General features: G+C 45.3%; 1 long non-coding RNA gene across 1 annotated transcript; it reads right to left on the bottom strand.

Moving 5' to 3' along the window:
• Window positions 1–318: 318 nt before the first annotated feature.
• LOC127326879 (uncharacterized) lies at window positions 319–3657 on the bottom strand. The gene is made up of 2 exons (XR_007868155.1): window positions 3343–3657; window positions 319–517 (listed from the first exon to the last, which is right to left on the bottom strand). It is a non-coding gene; the product is annotated as an uncharacterized lncRNA (long non-coding RNA).
• Between the last annotated feature and the right edge of the window lie 3779 nt (window positions 3658–7436).

Below are 7436 nucleotides of genomic sequence, written 5' to 3'. Positions count from 1 at the left end.
AAAATTCACTCTTGTGGCGTTACATACTAATTGCAGCATCCAAAATATTTGTAGTAAGAAGCTACCGCCACAATTTGAAGTTTTTGTGGCAATACTCTATTTCAACAAAGTTTTATTCCGTGGCGCCAAATAGTTATCACAACATGCAGAAAAAATGTGGTAGCAATTTATTGCAACAATAAAAAGTTAATCGTTGCTACATCTTAGCGCAACAAAGCATGTAGTCATGGCGACTAGGATTTGACGCAACACTGTATTTTTTGTGGAGATAACCTAAGGCAACGGAAATTAAGTTGTGGCAATAGCTTATCGCAACCATAAAAAAATAGCCATTGAATTAAAAAATTCAAATCCATACGTATAATATGTAGGTTCATACAAATCATAATTCTCATATCAAGTATCCATCAAACACAACTCAAGTAAAATGCAGGTAGCAATCCAGTGTAGTTTAGTCCATTAATTGCCACCATGGTAGTTCAACTCTCTAAAGTATGTCCAGCTAATTCTTTGGGTCCTGCAATCAAAAAATGAAGAAAAAAAATTACTTTTAGTAAGCTTATGTATCTTCTAATTCATAACTGATTCAGTAAGCAAGTCCACAGGGATATAATCATAAGGAATCTGGTATCACTTTAATTTTAATTTAACCATGTATTACAAAAGCATATATCTTAATACAAATAAATATCTATCTAATTCTATAGGTTCTATGCAGAATCATGTTGATGATGACAAAGGTATATGGTAACTCTAAACACTGGCTTGTTACTTGACATGTTGGAGCACAAATAGAAACTGAACTTAAATAGCAGAAGCTAGACAGCTGGATAGTGTCATGTATATTTCAATGGAGAATTAAGTGCCACAAGTGAAATGACAGCAGCATATCCATCCATGATAAATATTGTATGTATTAGAGATTAAACATGAGAACCAAAAAGGGGGGCTCAAATTCAATTATCAGGTCTGAGTCTTCATGGTCTCCAGTTAGTACTAGTATTAACACATTTATCAAGAATGCAATCTGTATAAGGCTACCCTGATGCACATGCATAAGGGTCAAAGAATTTTTTTTGGTACTACGTATGAGATAGTAAATAAGACTAGTGCATCAGGTTATGTCGAGAAAGGTGCATCATGGAGGCATGATCTCAACAAGCAATGCGGCAAATCACTTGAACATGCATCTGGTTAATTTTGCATGACATATATACTTTCAAACAGCAAGTTCAGTTAAGTTCATCGCTATATGTTTCAGACTGCAAATTAGAATTTTAAAAGACAAATTCACTCAGTTGAAATTGCTATTGTATGAATTAGGATTAGCTATATTTGAACAGCAGTATATAATGTGTTATTCAAACATTAGACAAGAAACAAGTTAGACGTTATAAAAGTGCAAACAACCTAGTACAAATAAAACAGTGTCATATACTGCACACGAGTAGCATGTACGTAATATTTTTGGTTTCAGATAGGAAAGAATCTATTTAGTAATGAATGGATTAAACCATATCTGCATGCAAGTATCTGGTTTCAGTATCAGGTTTCAAGTAGAACCAAAAAGGAGCACTGAAATTTCAGTATCAGGTTTCAAGGAGAACCAAAAAGGATAAAGTGATCAGGTTGTTTAAGGCATCATAACTTTGCTTTAGTCAAATAGATGACAAAACTATTCAGAGTTCCATAGTACGATTGCACACGCAGATTTTGAAAGTCTAAAAGATCACAAACCCACAATGTACAAAATGTTTAGAAGCACAGTTTAATCCAGAACATGCATTAAGCACATATTTTCAGTTAGAATCATCACAAATTCAATTATCAATCATAAAAAAAATGCTTCAGAGGATAGAAGGGAAGAAGCAATCCAGTAAGAAGTTCACTCAGTTGAAATTAATATTGTATGAATTAGGATTAGCTAAATTTGAACATCACTATATAATGTGTTATTCAAACATTAGACAAGAAACAAGTTAGATGTTATAAAAGTGCATAACTGCATACAACCTAGTACAAATAAAACAGTGTCATATACTACAGGCAACATCTACAGCTCTGGGCATGGCTATCATAGCACCAAATACTTTTTCTTGCCTGTGCAACAGTGACTTACTGGAACACTTAGCACATAAATTATTCCATACAAAAGTACTATACTTTCTCCGGTTTAAAATAATTGCGAAAAAATAGATGTATCTAGGGCAGAAGTACATCCATTTTTAAACAATTACTGTATTTTAAACCGGAAAAAATATCTTTTTACAAACGGCAGAAGTACTATACTATTATCTAGTTGTTCTTGAATTCTAAAATATCAATGAGTCTATATACGCTTCCTGTGGAACTGTGCCTAGACGACTAGAATTCCAAGTTTCCAACCAGTGAACAGCAAGTATTATCACTGCCAAAAGTTGCTATGCCTGTGTACCCATGTCCCGAGGGGAGTAAATATTACAGTATCTGGTCAATCCTATAACTGACGAATCTGGTGAAGAAAAGCATTTGGAACATTCAGACAGTGACATGGAAAACATAGAAAGTTATTGCATCACCTTATGAGAACCTGGTTTGCTTCCATTCAAGGGTGCAGCAAACTGCCTACCAATCTATTATTACTAGATGAATGCTCATGCGTTGCCACGAAGCAATAAAGTTAGACATAAACTATTGACCCAAATAATATTGTAATTCATACTGTGTACTTCGCACATGTCTTGCAACTATCTTATGGTAAATGTCACCCTATACTTGCTATAAACAAAATACATGGCAGGTCAACCCATGAAAAATAGTCTGTCAGCATAAAGGGTGGCCGGAGAGGCTTGTAGCATGGAAGTAGATGTACTTAAGTGATTCAACAATGAAGCAAATTTAAAAAAGTTTGAGCATAACAATGCAATGGAATCATACAGTTTAGTACCATGATAGCAAACTATGTACCAGTAACAATGCACTTAAAATCATTCATCTTTGTCGAACAAAATACCGGCTAGATAATGATGCATTTTTGTTCATCTCTATGTCAATTACCACTTGAAAGTAGAAATCTTGTGCAAACTGAGGCACCAGAGAAACAGCCAAGTAAACAGTCAGAATACGTGTATGTCGGATAGCAAATAATCTGAATCCAATGGGTTTAGTACTTGAGCAGGAAATGCAAAGCGATGATGACGTACGGCGGCCGGTCGCATTGACATTTAATAGTAAAGATTAAGCACAAAAATGAAGATGATATCCATCTAAAAATTGCAGAGGTTCGTGCGGCTACTCTATCAGATTTGTTGAGATGGTTTGCAATAGAACTAATGCAAATCAGGATGTACTGTATTGGCCTACCTACAGAACGCGAATCAGGATGTGGAGCAGGGATCGAATACCAATCTAGCAGTAGTCTAAAGGAATCATCTTGTCGTGCTAGCTATGGAGGGTCGTGGGTTGCGGCTTGGTGATGAACGCGGCCGCATCTCCAACTCCGGGTCACCCATTTGGGGATGGACCCCGATTTGATGCGTACGAGCGCGCGCTACCCGCGGAGGTGGGAACTTCACTCGTGATGAAGGGGAAAACGGAGGCGGGGATGCAGGGGAAGAATAGGTGCGCGGCGGCATCGGCGATCTAGTTGTTGTTCTGGATGGGAGGAGATAGGAAGAAGCGAATTACCGTTCGTGTTGTTTGCTGTGTTGACGCCGTGATGATTCTGTGAGAAGGAACCTCAGATCCAATCGCGCGTGATGACGCCGTGATTTAGTTTAGAGCACTATATAATCGATAGTTACGGGGGTAGTTTAGCGGGAAGGTTAAATATAGGCTATTTTGGTGGGAACAAAATATTTTACAAGGACAGTAATTAGGGGGCATTTAGCGGGAGGTTGAAAAATATTGGCGCAAACTACTGTAGAAGCTAAATTAGGCGGTGGGAAACTAATTCGTTTTGGAGGGAATGTTTAGAATAATGAAATAAATTGAAAAAAAAATGTCCTGGACCACGCGACCTCGACGGCGGTTGCGAGATGCAGCTCGGCCGCATGACGACCTTGATACCGGCGGCTGCGAGATGCAGCTCGCGTCCCGGCCACCCGTTCTGCAGATGGACTGGACCACGGCGACCTCGAGGCCGGCGGCTGGCCTGCTGCTTCGCCTTCAACCACGATGGGTTGCTGCTCGCCGAGCGGCCGCTGGCGAATTGGTCTTATGCGCCGGGGGTATATTCATATTACCGCGCGCCGGCGAACGCGAATGCGCCATCGATAGCCCAAATCCATGCGCCGATGATAAGGATTTTTGTAGTAGTGTCCATCTTCCTCCACCGCTGCCGCGCGGTTCTGGCGATGCGACGGTCCATCTATGCCGGTCCAGATGGGCGATGCGACGGTCCATCTATGCCATTCCATATATAACGGTTTGTATCGAGAAACGAGAAGTATTTGTACATACACAAGGGGTCATCATGTTGATCATGGAACCAAAATGAAATGCCGCCACATATGTCGACGCTTTCCAACTTGGAAAACCCTAGGTGTACTTGATGTAGGGTAATGGAGGTGATGTGGGGGGGGGGGGGGGGCTACGCTCATTGACAGAAACATAATGGCACCTTCACTTTGAGGCTACTATAGGTCATAGTGTTGCCTTGAAATATGATTGTAGATGAGAGATGGTACGGTCGATCTATGTCAGTCCAGATGGGCGATGCGACGGTCGATCTATACCATTCCAGATATAACGGTATGTATCGAAAAGCAGCTGTACATACACAAGGGGTCATCGTGCTGATCATAGAACCAAAATCAAATGCAGCCACATATGGCGACACTTTCCAACTTGGAAAACCCTAGGTGTACTTGACGCAGGGTAATGGAGGTGATGTGGGGGGCTACGCTCATTAAGGAAGTTCGATGGTACATCGACATTTATTTGAAACTACCCTAATCTACTCCGAGTCCCAGTCGAAGTTCGACGAGTGGGTGGTGTCGGACAGCGGAGTGGATGTCCACTCGAAGGAGGAGGAGGAGAGGAGGAGAGGACGATCGTCGACGGCCCGACGCCGTTTTTCTTCTTCTCTGCTTTCCTCGCGGCCTTCTCCACCCTCTTCGCCTTCCTCGCCGCCGATGCCGCCTGGCGCTGCTCGCGGTCCGCCTTCTTCTTCTTCTTCTCCGCCGCCGCCTTCTCCTCCTCCTTCTGCGCGTAGAACGCCTCCATCGCGGCGACGTCCTCCGGGAACTGCCATGCCCACTCGAGACGGAGGCGCTCATCGCGCTCCGTGATGACGAGCTGCTGCTCGAGCTCGCGCTGGTGCCGTTGCTGCTCGCGCGTGACGGCCGATGACGGCGGCGCGAGCGCCGCCGCCTACTCCAGCGTCCACACATCGTCGAATTTCATTGTGCGGCGGAGCGGCCGAGGCGCCAGGCGACGGCGTCGTAGGCGCGCACTGCCTCGTGCGCCGCCTCAAACGTGCCAAGGCGGATGCGCTCCTCGCCTTCTCCACCCTCTCCGCCTTCCTCGCCGCCGACGCCGCCTGGCGCTACTCGTGGTCCGCCTCGTGCGCCGCCTCAAACGTGCCGAGGCGGATACGCTCCTCGCCGGAGTGGATCTCGGCGTCGAAGTGGCCGCTTGGCCGTGGTAGCCGGAGGAGGAGCGACGGCGGGGAGTCATCGTGTCGGCGGAGGCGGAGCGGCGGCGCGAGCGCGACGTGGGAGGCAGAGCGGCGAGACGTGGGAGGCAGAGGTGGAGCGACACGCGGGTGGCTGAAGTTTCCGGGCGGTTGGCTTGCGTGCGCGTGGCGTTTATAGCACGCGCGGCAGCCCAAGAGGCAAGTTTCCCGCGCGAGATAGCGCAAAAGCGCGGGCACGGCAATTTTTTTAGCGCGCACCGCTTTTTCACGTGTCCGCTGAGGTTCGTGCGAGCTCCCGCGCGCGCTAAACTGGCGGTTATTTTTAGGGCGCGCGTCTTTTACCTCGTGTGTTGGAGATGCTATTATGCGAGTAGGTGAAAATACAGTTATAGCTTGACGCCTTGTCTCCCTTTATTCAGATTGATATATACAAGACCCGACCCCTATTCTCTTTCTATTCCCCTTTCTGTATAGACCAAATCGACCCGAGTCTCCGTCGCCAGAGGACAGAAGATGGAGATCCAGGAGGTGGTTGTACTCTTTGATAGAGATGAAGAGGGAGCTTCTTGTCCAGGTAAGCCGTCGCCACAATTTGTGTCTCCTATTTTCATCTAGTTGACCTACGCCCCACAAATAATAATTCCCCTTGATATATAGTACGTAAGGAAGAACACGCTGTGGCCGCCGCCACATTTTGGAAGAAAGCAGAGAAGAAGGTTGCAGAGGACGCCGCTTGCTGGTCCAAGCAGCGCCGCCTTGCCGGCTCCGCTGGCGGATCGAAGGCCCGCCAAGACGCCGTCCCCGGTGGCGGCTTCACGAAGCGCCGCCGTGCCGTTGGTCGCAGTTCGAGCAAGCGCCACGACGCTGTCGCCGCAAGCGGATCGAGGAAGCGCGAAGACACCGTCGCCGCTGGCGGGTCGAGGAAGCGCCGTCATGCCTCCTCCGCTGCCGGATCGATAAATCGCGAAGACGCCATCGCTGTTGGTGGGTCCTGGAAGCGTCGCCATGCCGTCTCTGCGGGCGGATCTGTGATTGTGGGTCCTGGAAGTGTCACTTTTCCTGTTGTATAACTATATTTGTGATTGTGGGAATATCATATGCAATATGCAAGTTTGAAACTTCATAATTGTTTTGGATGAATCACCAAGTTACTTTCGTCTTACAAGTTATAGCAGCAATCAAACTTCTAATCATCTCATTGCCTAATGGGTCTGCATAATTTCGATTTACTTCTAATAATCAGGTTTGTTGTTAAATTTGCCCCTAGCTAGAATTGAGGAATAGCACTGCTGCATGCAATCTTTTTTCTTAAATGGACCGCATGCAATCTTTATAAATCACGCTAGTGTGATTGCTTTGCCCATGTACCTACCATTTATTTTCTTTTCGTCTATCTAAATCAAGGGAGCTCCCACAAATATAAATCCTTTTAACATACATGCAGTCAGGCACACAATCCTTGTAATAACTGACGGAGAAATTTGTGGGATTTATTGACATATTCAGTGACGTTTCTGATCGGGAAAGGTAAAGGATCGTTATGGAACAGAGGGTAAGTGGTATCACCATTCTGTTAAAAAAAAATTGTATTACACTTTGGGCTACACTTTAGGCTGAAACGGTGGGTCAAATTAGACATTAAAGAAAAAAACAAAAGTGCCAACAACAGCTCCTCCCGTCCTTCGTCTTTGACGCTGTGGCCGCCCTTCCCTCGTCTTGCAGCGCTGCCGCTAGGGTTCTTCAACAGCGGTGCGTCCTCCTCATCCCGAACGAAAAAGTGAGGCCCCGCGTGCAATTTCATCAGTCTGGGACGGATTTC

This window comes from Lolium perenne, chromosome 4 (assembly GCF_019359855.2).
Source record: "Lolium perenne isolate Kyuss_39 chromosome 4, Kyuss_2.0, whole genome shotgun sequence".
Classification (NCBI taxonomy): Eukaryota; Viridiplantae; Streptophyta; class Magnoliopsida; order Poales; family Poaceae; genus Lolium; species Lolium perenne.
The sequence above is the reverse complement of the archived record's forward strand: the minus strand, read 5'-3'. Positions and strand labels throughout refer to the sequence as shown.